Genomic DNA, 19436 nt, shown 5'->3' on the forward strand with positions numbered 1-19436 from the left:
CTGCTAACTGGAAGTTTGGTGGTTCGAACCCACAAGTGGCTCTGCAGAACAAAAAACCTGTGATATGCTCCCATAAAGATTACAGGCTAGGAAACCCTATGGGCAGTTCTACTCTGTCCTGTAGGGTCACTATGAGTTGGAATTGACTCCAGGGCACACAACAACAACAAGAACAATCTAAACAAACAGGACAAGAGGGCTGTGTTTCACCAATAATGACTATTGTCTAGTTCATTAGAAAAAAAAAAAAAGCTCAATTCTAGACGAAGAATCCTTAAGAGAGGAAAATTAAATGAACTTTTGCATATTAAAAAAAACGAACTTTTAAAAAATTTTTTAAAAAATGAACTTTTGCATATTAGACCTTATTAATGATTCTTAAGGTAAAGTAAAGAAGAGTCAAAGGTAATATGGCCTCATAATAAATGCTACTGATGACAGAATGGATAGTAATTGCAGGAAAAGAAGCTTATTCCAGGTAATATTCTAAAAATTTTTTTAGAAAGAAGGCATTAAAAATTTGCAAGAAACCAATAAAATACGATAAATATAAGATCACTCCAAAAGTCTTTGTTTTCATCTTTTTAGGGAAAGAAAAAAAAAAAAATCCTGGTAGTGGTAAGTTGAGTGATTTTAAATTGCCATTCTCAGTTCTTCCCTGGAGACTACGAAAATTCATGCATTCATTCAGTAGGTTTGGATTGTTAAAGGATCACTGAAAAGCAGTAATTAATATGGCAGAAATTCATCGAGTTGTCTCTGGAAGGTCAAAAGCACGATGAACAGAATACAATTAGAAGGTTAAACTGTTCTGTCAACTTCTGCATCATAAGCTGTTTGTAGGGGTCAATACCTTTCAAAGATGTAGACCCAAGAGTGAAATTTCTAAAGGGCTGGCAGAATTGTTTAATCTTTTTGCATTTGTTTTAATCATCTAAAGCATTTTAAAATTGCTTAAATATTAAAAATATGTAATAATGTCTTTAAAACAACAGTCATGGATAGGCTAATTACATTCTCTAGTCAGCAATGAGTGAAACAAACAAATATATCAGCTAAATTGAAATCTTTAGTTCCATTCTGGCCAAATTAAAGTGCAACGAACACAATAAAGCACAATTTTCTGACCAGTGTCCTTTCAAATCATATCAACCTTTGGAAAAAAAAGTCTTTTTCCCACAATAAAGGACTGTAAATTGTGAGATGAGAGGAGAGGATAGAAGAGAAATGGGACATCTGAGAATTTGTTATAATGAGCTAAGTCCTAAAAATATTACAATTAAATTGATAGGTGAAAATTAATCCTTCACTATTGTCATGGATTGAGTTGTGACCCTTCAAAATATGGGTATGAATTTGGCTAGGCCATGATTCCCAGTATTATGTGATTATTCATCATTTTGTCATCTGAGGTGATTTTGCTGTGTGTTGTAAATCCTGCCTCTACGATATTAATGAGGGGAGATAGACGAAAGTTATGTTAATTAGGGAGGACTCAATCCACAAGATTGGATTGTGTCTTGAGCCAATTTCTTTTGGGACATGAAAGAGGGAATCGAGCAGAGAGGCAGGGGGACCTCATGCCACTGAGAAAGCAGCCCTGGGAGCAGAGCACATCCTCTGGACCAAAGGAGCCTGTACTGAAAAGCTCCTAGTATAGGGGAAGATTGGGGACAAGGGCCACCCTCCAGAGCTAACAAAGAAAGAAAGCTTTTCCCTGAGCTGATGCCCTAAATTTGGACTTGTAGCCTACTAGACTGTGAGAAAATAAATTTCTCTTTGTTGAAGCTATCCACTTGTGGTATTTCTGTTATGGCAGCACTAGATAACCAAGACAACTATACTTATTCAATCTGTATGCTGAGCAAATAACCTGAGAAACTGGACTATATGAAGAAGAATGCAGCCTTAGGAATGGAGGAAGACTCATTAACAACCTGAGTTATGCAGAAGGTACAACCTTGCTTGCTGAAAATGAAGAGGACTTGAAGCACTTACTGATGAGGATCAAAGACCACAGCCTTCAGTATGGATTACATCTCAACATAAAACCAAAATCCTCACAGCTGGACCAATAAGCAACATCATGATAAACAGAGAAAAGATTGAAGTTGCCAAGGATTTCACTTAACTTGGATCCACAATCAACACCCATGGAAGCAGCAGTCAAGAACTCAAAGGATGTATTTGCATTGGGCAAATATGCTGAAAAGACCTTGTTCAAGTATTGAAAAACAAAGATGTCACTTTGAGGACTAAGGTGAGCCCTGACACAAGCCATGGTATTTTCAATCACCTCATACACATGCAAAAGCTGGGCAATGAATAAAGAAGGCTGAAGAAGAATTGATGCCTTTGAATTATGGGGTCAGCAAAGAATACTGAATATACCACGTACTGCCACAAGAATGGACACGTCTGTCTTGGAAGAAATACAGCTAGAGTGCTCCTTGGAAGCAAAGATGGCAAGACTTCATCTCACATACTTTGGACATGTTATCAGGAGGGACCAGTCCCTGGAGAAGGACATCATGCTTGTAAGGTAGAGGGTCAGTGAAAAAGAGGAAGAACCTCAACAAGACAGGTTAACACAGTGACTGCAACAATGGGCTCAAGCATAACAACAATTGTGAGGATGACGTAGGACCAATGTTACGTTCTCTTTTACATAGGGTCGGCTATGAGTCAGTACCAACTCGACAGCACCTGACAACAACAACAATCGTTCAATCAGAAGTTTGTTTTTTAAATTAATTTTATTGTGATAAAATTACATATAATAAAACAATTGCCTTTTCAACAGTTTTTACATGTGCTATTCAGTAATACAGATAAGGTTCATGACGTTGCGGAACCATCACTGCTATCCACATTATTCCACCGCCATTAACAGAAGCTCAGTGTCCCCTAAGTAATGATGCTTCTTTTCCCCCTCTGTCCCTCTCTTGGCAACCACTTATGGACTTTGATCTCTATGTATTTGCCTAGTTCATATAAGTGGGATCATAGAATGTTTGTCCTTTTGTGACCGATTTATTTCACGCAGCATAATGTTTTCAAGTTTCATCCATGTCGTAGCATGTATCAGGACTTCATTTTTCTTTATGGCTTAGTAAAAAAGGAAGATCCTCAACGAGATGGATTGACACAGTGGCTACAACAATGGGTTCAAGCATAACAGTGATTGTGAGGATGGTGCAGGACCGGGCAGTGTTTCGTTCTGTTGTATATAGGGTCGTTGTGAGTTGGAACCAACTTGACAGTAACTAACAACAACAGCATTCCATTGTATATATGTACCACATTTTGCTCTTGGAAGAAGTAAAACCAGAACGTTCCTTAGAAGCAAAGATGTTGAGACGACGTCTCACATACTTTGGACATGTTATCACGAGGGATCAGTCCCTGGAGAAGAAAATCATGCTTGGTAAAGTGGAGGATCAGTGAAAAAGAGGAAGATCCTCAGTGAGAAGGATTAACACAGTGACTGCAACAATGGGCTCAAGCATAGCAACAATTGTAAGGATGGCAAAGGACTGGGCAGTGTTTTGTCCTGTTGTGCCTAGGGTCGATATGAGTCAGAACCAACTCGACGGCACCTACCAACAACAGCACTGCATTGTACATATATACCACGTTTTGTTTATCCATTCATGTGTTGATGAACATTTAGGTCATTTTTACTTTTTGGCTATTGTGAACAGTGCAAAATCAGAAGGTTTTTTTTTTTTTTTTAATAACTTTTATTAAGCTTCAAGTGAACGTTTACAAATCCAATCAGTCTGTCACATATAAGTTTACATACATCTCACTCCCTACTCCCACTTGCTCTCCCCCTCTTGAGTCAGCCCTTTCAGTCTCTCCTTTCTTGACAATTTTGCCGGCTTCTCTCTCTCTCTATCCTCCCATCCCCCCTCCAGACAAGAGTTGCCAACACAATCTCAAGTGTCCACCTGATATAATCAGCTCACTCTTCATCAGCGTCTCTCTCCCACCCGCTGACCAGTCCCTTTCATTTCTGATGAGTTGTCTTCGGGGATGGTTCCTGTCCTGTGTCAACTGAAGGTCTGGGGAGCATGGCCGCCGGGATTCCTCCAGTCTCAGTCAGACCATTAAGTTTGGTCTTTTTATGAGAATTTGGGGTCTGCATCCCACTGATCTCCTGCTCCCTCAGGGGTCCTCTGCTGTGCTCCCTGTCAGGGCAGTCATCGATTGTGGCCGGGCACCAACTAGTTCTTCTGGTCTCAGGATGATGTAGGTCTCTGGTTCATGTGGCCCTTTCTGTCTCTTGGGCTCTTAGTTGTCGTGTGGCCTTGGTGTTCTTCATTTTCCTTTGCTCCAGGTGGGTTGAGACCAATTGCTGCATCTTAGATGGCCGCTTGTTAGCATTTAAGACCCCAGACGCCACATTTCAAAGTGGGATGCAGAATGATTTCATAATAGAATTATTTTGCCAATTGACTTAGAAGTCCCCGCAAACCATGTTCCCCAGACCCCCGCACTTGCTCCGCTGACCTTTGAAGCATTCATTTTATCCCGGAAACTTCTTTGCTTTTGGTCCAGTCCAATTGAGCTGACCTTCCATGTATTGAGTGTTGTCTTTCCCTTCACCTAAATCAGTTCTTATCTACTGATTAATCAATAAAAAACCTTCTCCCACCCACCCTCCCTCCCTCCCCGCCTCGTAACCACAAAAGTATGTGTTCTTCTCAGGTTTACTATTTCTCAAGATCTTATAATAGTGGTCTTATACAATATTTGTCCTTTTGCCTCTGACTCATTTCGCTCAGCATAATGCCTTCCAGGTTCCTCCATGTTATGAAATGTTTCAGAGATTCGTCACTGTTCTTTATCGATGCGTAGTATTCCATTGTGTGAATATACCACAATTTATTTACCCATTCATCCGTTGATGGACACCTTGGTTGCTTCCAACTTTTTGCTATTGTAAACAGAGCTGCAATAAACATGGGTGTGCATGTATCTGTTTGTATGAAGGCTCTTGTATATCTAGGGTATATTCCTAGGAGTGGGATTTCTGGGTTGTATGGTAGTTCTATTTCTAACTGTTTAAGATAACGCCAGATAGATTTCCAAAGTGGTTGTACCATTTTACATTCCCACCAGCAGTGTATGAGAGTTCCAATCTCTCCGCAGCCTCTCCAACATTTATTATTTTGTGTTTTTTGGATTAATGCCAGCCTTGCTGGTGTGAGATGGAATCTCATCGTAGTTTTAATTTGCATTTCTCTAATGGCTAATGATCGAGAGCATTTTCTCATGTATCTGTTAGCTGCCTGAATATCTTCTTTAGTGAAATGTGTGTTCGTATCCTTTGCCCACTTCTTGATTGGGTTGTTTGTCTTTTTGTGGTTGAGTTTTGACAGAATCATGTAGATTTTAGAGATCAGGCGCTGGTCGGAGATGTCATAGCTGAAAATTCTTTCCCAGTCTGTAGGTGGTCTTTCTACTCTTTTGGAGAAGTCTTTAGATGAGCATAGGTGTTTGATTTTTAGGAGCTCCCAGTTATCAGGTTTCTCTTCATCATTTTTGGTAATGTTTTGTATTCTGTTTATACCTTGTATTAGGGCTCCTAGGGTTGTCCCAATTTTTTCTTCCATGATCTTTATCGTTTTAGTCTTTATGTTTAGGTCTTTGATCCACTTGGAGTTAGTTTTTGTGCATGGTGTGAGGTATGGGTCCTGTTTCATTTTTTTGCAAATGGATATCCAGTTATGCCAGCACCATTTGTTAAAAAGGCTATCTTTTCCCCAGTTAATTGACACTGGTCCTTTGTCAAATATCAGCTGCTCATACGTGGATGGATCTATGTCTGGGTTCTCAATTCTGTTCCATTGGTCTATGTGTCTGTTGTTGTACCAATACCAGGCTGTTTTGACTACTGTGGCTGTATAGTAGGTTCTGAAGTCAGGTAGAGTGAGGCCTCCCACTTTCTTCTTCTTTTTCAGTAGTGCTTTGCTTATCCGGGGCTTCTTTCCCTTCCATATGAAATTGGTGATTTGTTTCTCTATCCCCTTAAAATATGACATTGGAATTTGGATCGGAAGTGCGTAAAATGTATAGATGGCTTTTGGTAGAATAGACATTTTTACTATGTTAAGTCTTCCTATCCATGAGCAGGGTATGTTTTTCCACTTAAGTATGTCCTTTTGAATTTCTTGTAGTAGAGCTTTGTAGTTTTCTTTGTATAGATCTTTTACATCCTTGGTAAGATTTATTCCTAAGTATCTTATCTTCTTTGGGGCTACTGTGAATGGTATTGATTTGGTTATTTCCTCTTCGGTGTTCTTTTTGTTGATGTAGAGGAATCCAAGTGATTTTTGTATGTTTATTTTATAACCTGAGACTCTGCCAAACTCTTCTATTAGTTTCAGTAGTTTTCTGGAGGATTCCTTAGGGTTTTCTGTGTATATAATCATGTCATCTGCAAATAGTGATAACTTTACTTCTTCCTTGCCAATCCGGATACCTTTTATTTCTTTGTCTAGCCTAATTGCCCTGGCTAAGACTTCCAACACGATGTTGAATACGAGCGGTGATAAAGGGCATCCTTGTCTGGTTCCCGTTCTCAAGGGAAATGCTTTCAGGTTCTCTCCATTTAGAGTGATATTGGCTGTTGGCTTTGCATAGATGCCCTTTATTATGTTGAGGAATTTTCCTTCAATTCCTATTTTGGTAAGAGTTTTTATCATAAATGGGTGTTGGACTTTGTCAAATGCCTTTTCTGCATCAATTGATAAGATCATGTGGTTTTTGTCTTTTGTTTTATTTATGTGATGGATTACATTAATGGTTTTTCTGATATTAAACCAGCCTTGCATACCTGGTATAAATCCCACTTGATCAGGGTGAATTATTTTTTTGATGTGTTGTTGGATTCTATTGGCTAGATTTTTGTTGAGGATTTTTGCATCAATGTTCATTAGGGATATAGGTCTATAATTTTCTTTTTTTGTAATGTCTTTACCTGGTTTTGGTATCAGGGAGATGGTGGCTTCAGAGAATGAGTTGGGTAGTATTCCGTCATTTTCTATGCTTTGGAATACCTTTAGTAGTAGTGGTGTTAACTCTTCTCTGAAAGTTTGGTAGAACTCTGCAGTGAAGCCGTCCGGGCCAGGGCTTTTTTTTGTTGGGAGTTTTTTGATTACCGTTTCAATCTCTTTTTTTGTTATGGGTCTATTTAGTTGTTCTACTTCTGAATGTGTTAGTTTAGGTAGGTAGTGTTTTTCCAGGAATTCATCCATTTCTTCTAGGTTTTCAAATTTGTTAGAGTACAATTTTTCATAATAATCTGAAATGATTCTTTTAATTTCATTTGGTTCTGTTGTGATGTGGTCCTTCTCATTTCTTATTCGGGTTATTTGTTTCCTTTCCTGTATTTCTTTAGTCAGTCTAGCCAATGGTTTATCAATTTTGTTAATTTTTTCAAAGAACCAGCTTTTGGCTTTGTTAATTCTTTCAATTGTTTTTCTGTTCTCTAATTCATTTAGTTCAGCTCTAATTTTTATTATTTGTTTTCTTCTGGTGCCTGATGGATTCTTTTGTTGCTCAGTTTCTATTTGTTCAAGTTGTAGGGACAGTTCTCTGCTTTTGGCTCTTTCTTCTTTTTGTATGTGTGCATTTATTGATATAAATTGGCCTCTGAGCACTGCTTTTGCTGTGTCCCAGAGGTTTTGATAGGAAGTATTTTCATTCTCGTTGCTTTCTATGAATTTCCTTATTCCCTCCTTAATGTCTTCTGTAACTCAGTCTTTTTTCAGAAGGGTATTGTTCATTTTCCAAGTATTTGATTTCTTTTCCCTAGTTTTTCTGTTATTGATCTCTAGTTTTATTGCCTTGTGGTCTGAGAAGATGCTTTGTAATATTTCGATGTTTTGGACTCTGCAAAGGTTTGTTTTATGACCTAATATGTGGTCTATTCTAGAGAAGGTTCCATGTGCGCTAGAAAAAAAAGTATATTTTGCAGCAGTTGGGTGGAGAGTTCTGTATAAGTCAATGAGGTCAAGTTGGTTGATTGTTGTAATTAGATCTTCCGTATCTCTGTTGAGGTTCTTACTGGATGTCCTGTCCTTCTCCGAAAGTGGTGTGTTGAAGTCTCCTACTATAATTGTGGAGGTATCTATCTCGCTTTTCAATTCTGTTAAAATTTGATTTATGTATCTTGCAGCCCTGTCATTGGGTGCATAAATATTTAATATGGTTATGTCTTCCTGATCAATTGTCCCTTTTATCATTATATAGTGTCCTTCTTTATCCTTTGTGGTGAATTTAAGTCTAAAGTCTATTTTGTCAGAAATTAATATTGCTACTCCTCTTCTTTTTTGCTTATTGTTTGCTTGATATACTTTTTTCCATCCTTTGAGTTTTAGTTTGTTTGTGTCTCTAAGTCTAAGGTGTGTCTCTTGTAGGCAGCATATAGATGGATCGTGTTTCTTTATCCAGTCTGTGACTCTCTGTCTCTTTATTGGTGCATTTAGTCCATTTACATTCAGGGTAATTATAGATAAATAAGTTTTTAGTGCTGTCATTTTGATGCCTTTTTATGTGTGTTGTTGACAATTTCATTTTTCCACATACTTTTTTGTGCTGAGGCGTTTTTCTTAGTAAATTGTGAGATCCTCATTTTCATAGTGCTTGACTTTATGTTAGTTGAGTCGTTACGTTTTTCTTGGCTTTTATCTTGAGTTATAGAGTTGTTATACCTTTTTGTGGTTACCTTATTATTTACCCCTATTTTTCTAAGTAAAAACCTAACTTGTATTGTTCTATATCGCCTTGTATCACTCTCCATATGGCAGTTCAATGCCTCCTGTATTTAGTCCCTCTTTTTGATTATTGTGATCGTTTACCTGTTGACTTCCATGATTCCCTGTTATGTGTATTTTTTTTTTAATTAATCTTAATTTGTTTTTGTGATTTCCCTATTTGAGTTGATATCAGGATGTTCTGTTTTGTGACCTTGTGTTGTGCTGATATCTGATATTATTGGTTCTCTGACCAAACAATATCCTTTAGTATTTCTTGTAGCTTTGGTTTGGTTTTTGCAAATTCTCTAAACTTGTGTTTGTCTGTAAATATCTTAATTTCGCCTTCATATTTCAGAGAGAGTTTTGCTGGATATATGATCCTTGGCTGGCAGTTTTTCTCCTTCAGTGTTCTGTATATGTGGTCCCATTACCTTCTTGCCTGCATGGTTTCTGCTGAGTAGTCAGAACATATTCTTACTGATTCTCCCTTGAAGGAAACCTTTCTTTTCTCCCTGGCTGCTTTTAAAATTTTCTGTTTGTCTTTGGTTTTGGTGAGTTTGATGATAATATGTCTTGGTGTTTTTCTTTTTGGATCAATCTTAAATGGGGTTCGATGAGCATCTTGGATAGATATCCTTTCGTCTTTCATAATGTCAGGGAAGTTTTCTGTCAGGAGTTCTTCAACTATTTTCTCTGTGTTTTCTGTCCCCCCTCCCTGTTCTGGGACTCCAATCACCCGCAGGTTATCCTTCTTGATAGAGTCCCACATAATTCTTAGGGTTTCTTCATTTTTTTTAATTCTTTTATCTGATTTTTTTTCAGCTATGTTGGTGTCGATTCCCTGGTCCTCCAGATGTCCCAGTCTGCATTCTAATTGCTCGAGTCTGCTCCTCTGACTTCCTAGTGCGTTGTCTAATTCTGTTATTTTATTGTTAATCTTTTGGATTTCTACATGTTGTCTCTCTATGGATTCTTGCAACTTATTAATTTTTCCAGTATGTTCTTGAATAATCTTTTTGAGTTCTTCAACAGTTTTATCAGTGTGTTCCTTGGCTTTTTCTGCAGTTATCCTAATTTCATTTGTGATATCATTAAGCATTCTGTAAATTAGTTTTTTATATTCTGTATCTGATAATTCCAAGATTGTATCTTCATTTGGGAAAGATTTTGATTCTTTTGTTTGGGGGGTTGGAGAAGCTGTCACTGTCTGCTTCTTTAAGTGGTTTGATATGGATTGTTGTCTCCGAGCCATCACTGGGAAGCTAGTTTTTCCAGAAAATCCGCTAAAAAAAAAAATGCAGTCAGATCCCTATCAGAGTTCTCCCTCTGGCTCAGGCTGTTCAGATGTTAGTGAAGCCGCCTGGGGAGGGTGGGGGAGGGAACAGAGAGATAGGAGAGTAGCACCTCAGAATATAGCCAGAGTTGCTTGTCTTGCTTGGAATGACTATTACATCTGAGACTCCCGCGGGGCGCGTCGCCTATGTGTGCTGGCTGTGTGGAGATTGCCCCCGGGGGGTCTGGCCCGCTGGAATCACGGTCAGATCCTCTGCTTCCAGCCCCACGCCCAGCGTCAAGGCTCCCCTACTGGGACGGTGCACTCTCGACTCCAAAATCAGTCGCTGCCTCCCGGGGACTTCTCGCCCCTCCAGCCGTGTGGCCGTGCCGCTCCGGAGAACCAGTTGGGCCTCCTCCCGGGGTTAGTTCAGATGGGTGGAGCAGGTCCCCGTGCTTGTGCCGTGACCGAGTGTTCCGGCTGGGACGCTGTTCTCCCCGCTCCAATACCAGTCGCTGCCTCCCAGGGACTTCTCCTACCGGCTGTGTCCCACGCCGCCCGCGCGACCCGGCTGGTCCCCTTCCTGGGGTTAGTTCAGGGGGGTGGAGCAACTCTCCGTGTTTATGCCGTACCTGCGTCCAGTCCAAATCCCTGCGGGATGGTTCCCCGGCTCGGACGCTGCTCTTTCTGCTCCAAGACCAGTCACTGCCTCCCGGGGACTTCTCCTACCGGCTGCGTCCCACGCCGCCTGTGGAACCGGCTGGTCCCCCTCCCGGGGTTAGTTCAGGGGGGTGGAGCAGCTCTGTGCTTGTGCCGTACCTGACTGGTACGCTGGCTCCAGGCTCTGGAAACAATTGCTGCTTCCCCGTATTAGTTCGTTCTCCATCTCTAAATCTGTGTTTGTTGTTCAGGGTTCGTAGATTGTTATGTATGTGATCGATTCACTTGTTTTTCCGTGTCTTTGTTGTAAGAGGGATCCGAGGTAGCGTCTGCCTAGTCCGCCATCTTGGCTCCGCCCCCAGAAGGTTTTTAAAGAAAAAAATTTCTTCTCTGAAGTAGATATATGGGTATGTGTGTTTCAGGGTACAAGATCAGGAAGAAATTGGGGACGTAGCTTGGAAGAGAGAGCTAACTTAAGAATACAAGTTTTTGGAGAGGGAATGGATAGAAAGAAAAAGGAGGAAGATCCTTTTGTCACATTCCGCATTTCAGGGCCAAGCATCCCTCACTAAGACCAGATGATTATAGTTATAAATAGATATGCATATACATATCGGTGGAGCCCTGGTGGTACAGTGGTTAAGAGCTCGGCTGCTCAAGAGATTGGCAGTTCAAATCCACCAGCTGCTCTTTGGAAGTCCTATGGGGCAGTCCTACTCTGTCCTATAGGGTCACTATGAGTCAGAATCAACTCGATACCAACAGGTTTTGGTTTACATGTCTGTGATAGTTTCCCAGGGCTGCTTTAAGAAAGAACCACAAACTGAGTGGCTTACAAGAACAGAAATTTATTGTCTCACAGCTGTGAAGGCTACAAGTTCTAAATAGAGTGGCAGTCATGTTGATTCCTTCTAAGAGCCCTGTGGGAGAATCTGTTCCATGCCTCTCTTCTAGCTTCTGGTGATAGTTGGCAAGCCTTGGCATTCCTTGACTTAAAGATCAAAAAAAAAAAAAAAAAAAACTCATTCTGACTCACACCGACCCTATAGGACAGAGTAGAACTGCCCCATAGAGTTTCCAAGGAGCGGCTGGTGGATTCGAACTGCTGACTTTTTGGTTCGCAGCCAAGCTCTTAACCACCATCACCCCAAATCTCTGCCTCTGTCTTCACATGGCCATCTTCTCTCTGTGTGTCTCTTTTCCTCTTTTATACAGACACCATTCATATTGGATTAGCACCCAGCCTACTCCATATGACCTCATGTTAACGTAATTTATAACACCTTCAAAGACCCAATTTCCAAAGAAGCTCAGTTTCACAGGTACTGGGGATTAGGACCTCAACATATCTTTTCTGGAGAAACAATTCAATCTATTGTTGTTATTGTTAGGTGCTGTCCAGTCGGTTCTGACTCATAGTGACTCTATGTACAACAGAATGAAACACTGCCCAGCCCTGCACCATTCTCACAATCATTGCTATGCTTGAGCGCATTGTTGAAGCCACTGTGTCAATTCATCTCCTTGAGGGTTTTCCTCTTTTTTGCTGATCCTCTACTTTACCAAGCATGATGTCCTTCTCCAGGAACTGGTCCCTTCTGATAACATTTCCAAAGTATGTGAGATAAAGTCTCACCATCCTCCCCTCTAAGGAATTTCCTGGCTCTACTTCCAAGACAGATTTGTTCATTCTTCGGGCAGTCCATGGTATATTCAATATTCTTTGCCAACCCCGTAATTCAAAGGCATCAATTCTTTTTTGGTCTTCTTTATTCATTGTCCAGCTTTTGCATGCATTTGAGGTAATGGAAAATACCATGGCTTGGGTCAGGCTCATTTTAATTCTCAAAGTGACATTTTTGCTTTTTAACACTTTAAAGAGGCCTTTTGCAGCAGATTTGCCCCATGCAATGTGTCAGTTGATTTCTTGACTGCTGCTTCAGTGGACATTGATTGTGGATCCAAATAAAATGAAATCATTGACAACTTTAATATTTTCTTGGTTTACCATGATGTTTCTTATTGATCCAGTTGTGAGGATTTTTGTTTTCTTTTTTTAATTTTGTTTGGTTTTTATTGTGCTTTAGGTAAAAGTTTACAGAGCAAATTAGTTTCTTATTAAATAACTAATACACACGTGTGTGTGTGTATGTGTGATATTGTTTGCCAGCCCTGCAACATGTCAACACTCTCCCCTTCTTGACTTGGGCTCCCCATTTCCTTTTATCCAACTATCCATTATCCTCCTGCCTTCTCATCCTTGCCCCTAGGCTGGTGTGCCCATTTAGTCTCCTAAATGTGGTTAAACTGTGTGTGTTATTGTTTGTTTTACAGGCCTGTCTAATCTTTGGCTGAAGGGTGAACTTCAGGAGTGACTTCAGTGCTGAGTTAAAAAGGTGCCCAGGGGCCATACTCTTGGGGTTTCTCCAGTCTCGGTCAGACCAGTAAGTCTGGTCTTTTTTTGTGAATTTGAATTTTGTTCTACATTTTTCTCTCATTCTGTCTCAGACCCTCTATTGTGATCCCCGTCAGGGCAGTCACTGGTGATACCTGGGCACCATCTAGTTGTGCTAAACTCAGTCTGGTGGAGGTTGTGGTAGTTGTGGTCCATTAGTCCTTTGGAGTGATCTTTCCCTTGTGTCTTCGGTTTTCTTCATTCTTCCTTGCTCCAGATACGGTGAGACCTGTGGAGTATCTTAGAAGGCCACTCACAAACTTTTAAGACCCTAGACAGGACTCAGAAAAGTAGGATGTAGAACATTTTCTTTATAAACTATGTTATTCCAATTGAGCTAGTTGTCCCCCGAGCCCATGGTCCCCAGCCCTCAGTCCAGTAACTCAGTCCCTCAGGAAGTTTGGATATGTCTGTGAAGCTTCTATGATTTTGCCCTGGTCAAGGTGTGCTGCTGACTTCCCCAGGATTGTGTACTGTCTTATCCTTCACCAAAGTTACCACTTACCTATTGTCTAGTGTTTTTCCCTTCCCACCTCTCCCCTCCCTTGTAACCACCAAAGATTGTTTCTTTTTGTGTTTAGACCTTTTCATGAGTTTTTATAATAGTAGCCTCATCCAGTATTTGTCCTTTTGTGATTGCCTTATTTCACTCAGCGTAATGCCATCCAGGTTCATCCATGTTCTGAGATGTTTCACAGATGCATCCTTGTTCTTTCTCATTGCGTTGCATTCCATTGTGTGTATGTACCACAGTTTGTTTATCCATTCCTCTGTTGACGGGAACTTAGGTTGTTTCCATCTTTTTGCTATTGTGAATAACACTACATCAAACATGGGTGTGATATATTTATTCGTGTGATGGCTCTTATTTCTCTAGGATATATTCCTAGGGGTGGGATTGTTGGTTTGTATGGTATTTCTATGTCTAGGTTTTTAAGGGAACACTATATCATTTTCCAAAATTGTTATACCATTTTGCATTCCCACCAGCAGTGCATAAGAGTTCCAATCTCCCTGCAGCCTTTCTGACATTTGTTATTTTCTGTTTTTTTTTTTGATTCGTGTCATTTTAGTTTTGGTTTGCATTTCTCTAATGATCTTGAACATTTCCTCATGTGTCTGTTAACCGCCTGAATGTCTTCTTTGGTGAAGTGTCTGTTCATATCCTTTGCCCTTTTTTAAATTGGATTATCTGTCTTTTTATTGCAGAGGTATTGGATTTTCCTATAGATTTTAGAGATTAGAACTTTGTTGGATATATCATAGCCAATTTTTTTCCCCAGTCTGTAGGTTCTCTTTTTACTCTTTTGGTGAAATCTCCTGATGAGTACAAATGTTTAATTTTTAGAAGATCCCAGTTATCTAGCTTATCTTCTGGTGTTTTTGTATTGTTAATTCTGGTTTGTATGCCTTGTATTAGGGCCTGTAGCATTGACTCTAATTTTCTTCTATGATCTTTATAGCTTCAAGTTTTATATTTAGGTCATTGATCTATTTTGAATTAGTTTTTGTGTGAAGTATAGGTCCTGTTTAATTTTTTTACAGATGGACATCCAGTTTTGTCAGCACCATTTGTTAAAAAGACCATCTTTTCCCATTTAATGGGTTTGGGTATTTGTCAAAGATCAGGTGATTATAGGTGGATGGATTTATATCTGGGTTCTCGATTCTGTTCCATTTATCAATGTGTTTGTCCTTGTACCAGTAGCAGGCTATTTTGACTACTGTAGCTGTATAGCAGGTTCTGAGGTCAGGTAGTGTGAAGCTTCCTACTTTGTTTTTCATCTTCAACAGTGCTTTACTTATCTGGGACCTCTTTCCTTTCCGTATAAAGTTAACGATTAGTTTCTCCATTTTGTTAAAGAATGCTGTTAATATTTGGATTCGGACTGCATTGTATTTGTAGATTGCTTTGGGTAGAATTGACATTATCATAACGTTGAGTCTACCTATCCATCAGCATAGTATATTTTTCCATTTATGTAGGTGTCTTTTTTTTTCTTGCAATAGTGATTTGTTGCTTTCTTTGTGTAGGTCTTTTATGTCCCTGATTAGATTTATTCCTAAGTATTTTTTTTTTTTTAGGGGCTATTATAAGTGGTATTGCTTTTATGATTTCCTTTCGTAGTTCTCTTTATTGGTGCATAGGAATCCAACTGATTTTTGTGTATTTATCTTGTATCCTGCTACTCCGCTGAATCTTTCTATTAGTTCCAGTAGTTTTGGAGTCTTTTGGGTTCTCTATGTATAGCATCATAATCGTTTCTGAGTAGGGATAGTTTTTTTTTTTTTTTACAAATTTGGATCCCCTTTATTTCTTTTTCTTTCTTCTTCTTCTTCTTTTTTTTTTTTTTTTTTTTGCCTTATTGCTGTAGCTAGAACTTCCAGCACAATGTTAAATAGGAGTGGTGATAAAGGACGTCCTTGTCCTCTTCCTGTTCTCAGAGGGAATGTTTCAGCCTTTCTCCTTGAGAATGATGCTGGCTGTTGGTTTTGTATACATGCCCTTTATTAGGTTGAGGAATTTCCCTTCTATTCCTATTTTATTGACAGTTTTTATCAGGAATAGGTGTTAGACTTTATCAAATGCCTTTTCTGTGTCAATTCAGATGATCATGTGGTTTTTTCTTTTGTTTTATTTATATGGTGGATTACATTGATTGATTTTCTAATGTTGAACCATTCTTCCATACCTTCTATGAATCCCACTTGGTCATGGTGTTTTTTTTTTTTTTGATGCTAAGTTACATTGGCTATAATTTTTGCATCTGTGTTCATTAGAGATAATAGTCTGTAATTTTCTTTTTTTGTGATGTCTTCACCTGGTTTTGGTATCAGGGTTATGCTGGCTTCATAAAATGAATTTGGAAGCATCCTTTCCTTTTCTATGTTCTGAAATGTTTTGTGTAGTACTAGTGTGAGCTCTTCTCTGAATGTTTGGTAGAATTCTCCAGTAAAGCCAGGATTCTGTTGTTGTTGGTGGTGGTGGGAGTTTTTTAAATTACCTTTCCCATCTCTCCTCTTGTTATGAGTCTGTTCAGATTTAGGATTTTTGTTTTCTTTATGTTAAAGTGTAATCCACACTGAAAGCTGTAGTCTTTGAACTTCATCAGCAAGTGCTTCAAGTCCTCTTCACCTTCAGCAAGCAAGATTGTGTCATCTGCATATTACATGTTGCTAATGAGTCTCCCTCCAATCCTGATGTGTGTTTTTTTCCATATAGCCCCACTTCTTGGCTTATTTGCTCCACATACAGGTTGACTAAATGTGGTGAAAGGATACAACCCTAATGCACACCTTTCCTGATTTTAATCTAAGCAGTATCCCTTGTTCTGTTCGAATGACTACCTCGTGCTCTAGCAATCAGTCCATAACAGTGTCTATATATGTGAATTGATTTGTATACACATGTACACTATTTATTGAGCACCTAGTATGTGTTAGATACTGTATTAAACATTTTAAATACATAATTTCATTTAATTCACAGAACAATCCAAGGAGAAGGTCTTGTCACCTTTTACTGAGGAGGAAACTAAGGCTAATGGAGGTTATCTGACTTACTCAAGGTGACCCAGCTAATAGGTGGTATAGCTGAGGCTCTGAGTCTTTGCTTCTAACACAACATCAGGTTGTTATCCAAACACTGAATGGCCTTCTCTCTATAATAAGAGGCAATCTAACCGTGTGGTTGGGAACTATGTACACCAAGATCTCTTTATATCCTAATTGATTTTGGACATCACTGAAGTCTCTAAATTGCTCCAGGGACACCTCTTGACATTTCCCCTTCTCTCTGTCTTCTGGTTGTTTTTTTGCCTAAATTGCTAAAGAAAATCAGACAAAACAATGTAGTAAAAGACAATGCCAGGCTTTTTTTAGTCTATTAAAATATGAGTCCTTTGAAAGAAGCCAGACCCAAAAGGCTACATCTTCTATGACTTCATTTTGATGAAAAATCTGGAATAGGTAAACCCATAGAGACTGAAAGCAGATTGATGGTTTTCAGGGGCTTGGGAAGGGGTAAAGAAGAGTGACCTTTTAATGGGTACTGCTTGGGGGTGATGAAAATGTTCTGGAAATAGATAGTGGTAATGGTAGATTAGCATTGTGAATGCACTTAAAGGCACCGTCTTATGCTGAGTTCTCTACAGGAACAAAACCAGGAAAACATATATACATATATATATATATATATATATATATATATATATAGGTAGATAGATAGATAGAGATTTAACTCAAGGAAATGGCTCACACAGTTGTGGAGGGTTGCAAGTCCTAAAATTTGTGGGTCAGGTGTCAGATGGAGGCTTCTCCTGACTCGCGTGGTTGCAGGGACTGACAACCCCAAATCAGCAGGTCAGACAGCAAGCTGCTGGTTCACGGGACTGTGGGAGCTGGCAAATCCCAAAATCTGCAGGTCAGGCAGCAGGCTGCTGGCTCATGTCCCAAGAACTAGAGGACAGACATTGACAAGTTGGGTGCAGGACCCAGAGTAAGAGTGAGCCTTGCTGGAACATCCATTTATATACTGGAGGCAGGGGACACCCCCAAGGAAACTTCTTTGCCAACTTTTTGGCCCCTCATAGCAGATGTCATCATGGAAGTGATTACATTATACTACATTTTGGAAGAGCAGTGAGTCCAACGTCTGCCAAACAGCTGAGAATCATAGCTTAGCCAAGTTGACTCATAACATTAGCTACCACAGGCACTGAATTATACACTTTAAAATGGGAAATTTTATTTTTGTACTAAAACTCAAAGTAAGTTAAACCATAAAGTTAAATAAATAGACACATAAATAAAAATATGAGCCTTTCCATGCAGTGGATCATTATTGTGATCATTGTATTGGTAGCAGCTGATTTCCACTGCTGTTTCTTTGCCCATTATCAGAGGGCCTGTTTAAAGACTCAGGTTGTTGCTGAGACCGTTTGGGTACATTCAGTTCTGACTCATAAAACAGTGAAGAATTTACCACACTGCAATCTGCCATAGGCATAAAATTAGTCACCTAATTCCCTGTACAGAGAGGTTCTGTGGGGTTCCCCCCTCCCAATTACTTATTAAACTACTCATGTCAAGCAGGAGGGGACACTGATGTTATTGTACCTCAGACACTTAATGAGATGGTGTGCTGGTGTCTTCTCTCTGCTCTTCTCCATGCTCTGGGCCCTGGGAGGCTGTCTCCTGTGGACTGATCCATAGACCACCTTGCTCTCTGGTTAGGTTTGGTCAGTGGGGCAGGAGGAGAGTTGAGGCTGGAGTATCTATTCCTCTGGGTGTCTGTGTCTCTCTCTGAAGCCATAGCTCCTGTCTTGTTGCTCTCTCCACACAGCTGTCTCTCTCTCTCTCTCCCTCTCTCAGGTCCCTGGAACTAGTCCCTTTGGGTCTAGGGTGGTGATGGCTCCTTGCTGTCGCTGTCCTTGGAATACTGCTTCATCCTTGTATGTATCCCTAAACCCGGCCTACATCTTTATGAAGGACCCCCTTATCAAACTCTCCGCAAATTACACACATTTTGTGTATGCCATCTTTTCCTGTTTTCTGCACGCTGATGGAGCCAGATGGTCATTCAGGTGACTGAAAGCTTTCCTTACAGGCTCTGCAGTGAAAATGTTTGCCTACTTAGTTAAACAAGTGGCATGGTTAGAGATTGAGTCTACCTGTGCACGGCATTGCTTTTCTTTCATTTGGGAAGAAAACATGCAAGTGATGCCTGAACCGTCACCAGAATGAGATCAATCCCAGGGTCAGTTTGGTCCACAAAGCAACCTAAGCCCTCAGCATTACTCTCTGTTTAAAGAGCAGAATGAAATAAACAAAAAATGTATCCCTGACACTGGGGGGTGTATATGATCCCCTATGAAGTTTCTTAGAGGAAACAAGAACATCGTCTAGAGATCAGACAGACTTCTTTAGTTTTTTAAATTATTTTTGTTGACCTTTTGCAAACCAAAGCTAAACCAGTTAGGGTTGAGTTGATTCAGACTCGTGGTGACCCCATGTATGTCGGAATGGAACTGTGATCCCAGGGTTTTCAATGACCAATTTTTGAAAGTAGGCCACCTGGACTTTATTCTGAGGCAGCTCTGAGTGGAATTAAACCAGTAATCGTTTGGGCTAGTAATTAAGCACTTAACTGTTTGCCTCACCTAGGGACTCCCCAGATCCCTTCCATATACTATAAATTCCTGTTATTTATTAATCTGTCTGAGGCCAAAACTAAATCATTTCAAAACTGTCAGTCAGATGGGAGGTAAATCAAATCATT

This window comes from Elephas maximus, chromosome 5 (genome assembly GCF_024166365.1).
Source record: "Elephas maximus indicus isolate mEleMax1 chromosome 5, mEleMax1 primary haplotype, whole genome shotgun sequence".
Lineage (NCBI taxonomy): Eukaryota > Metazoa > Chordata > Mammalia > Proboscidea > Elephantidae > Elephas > Elephas maximus.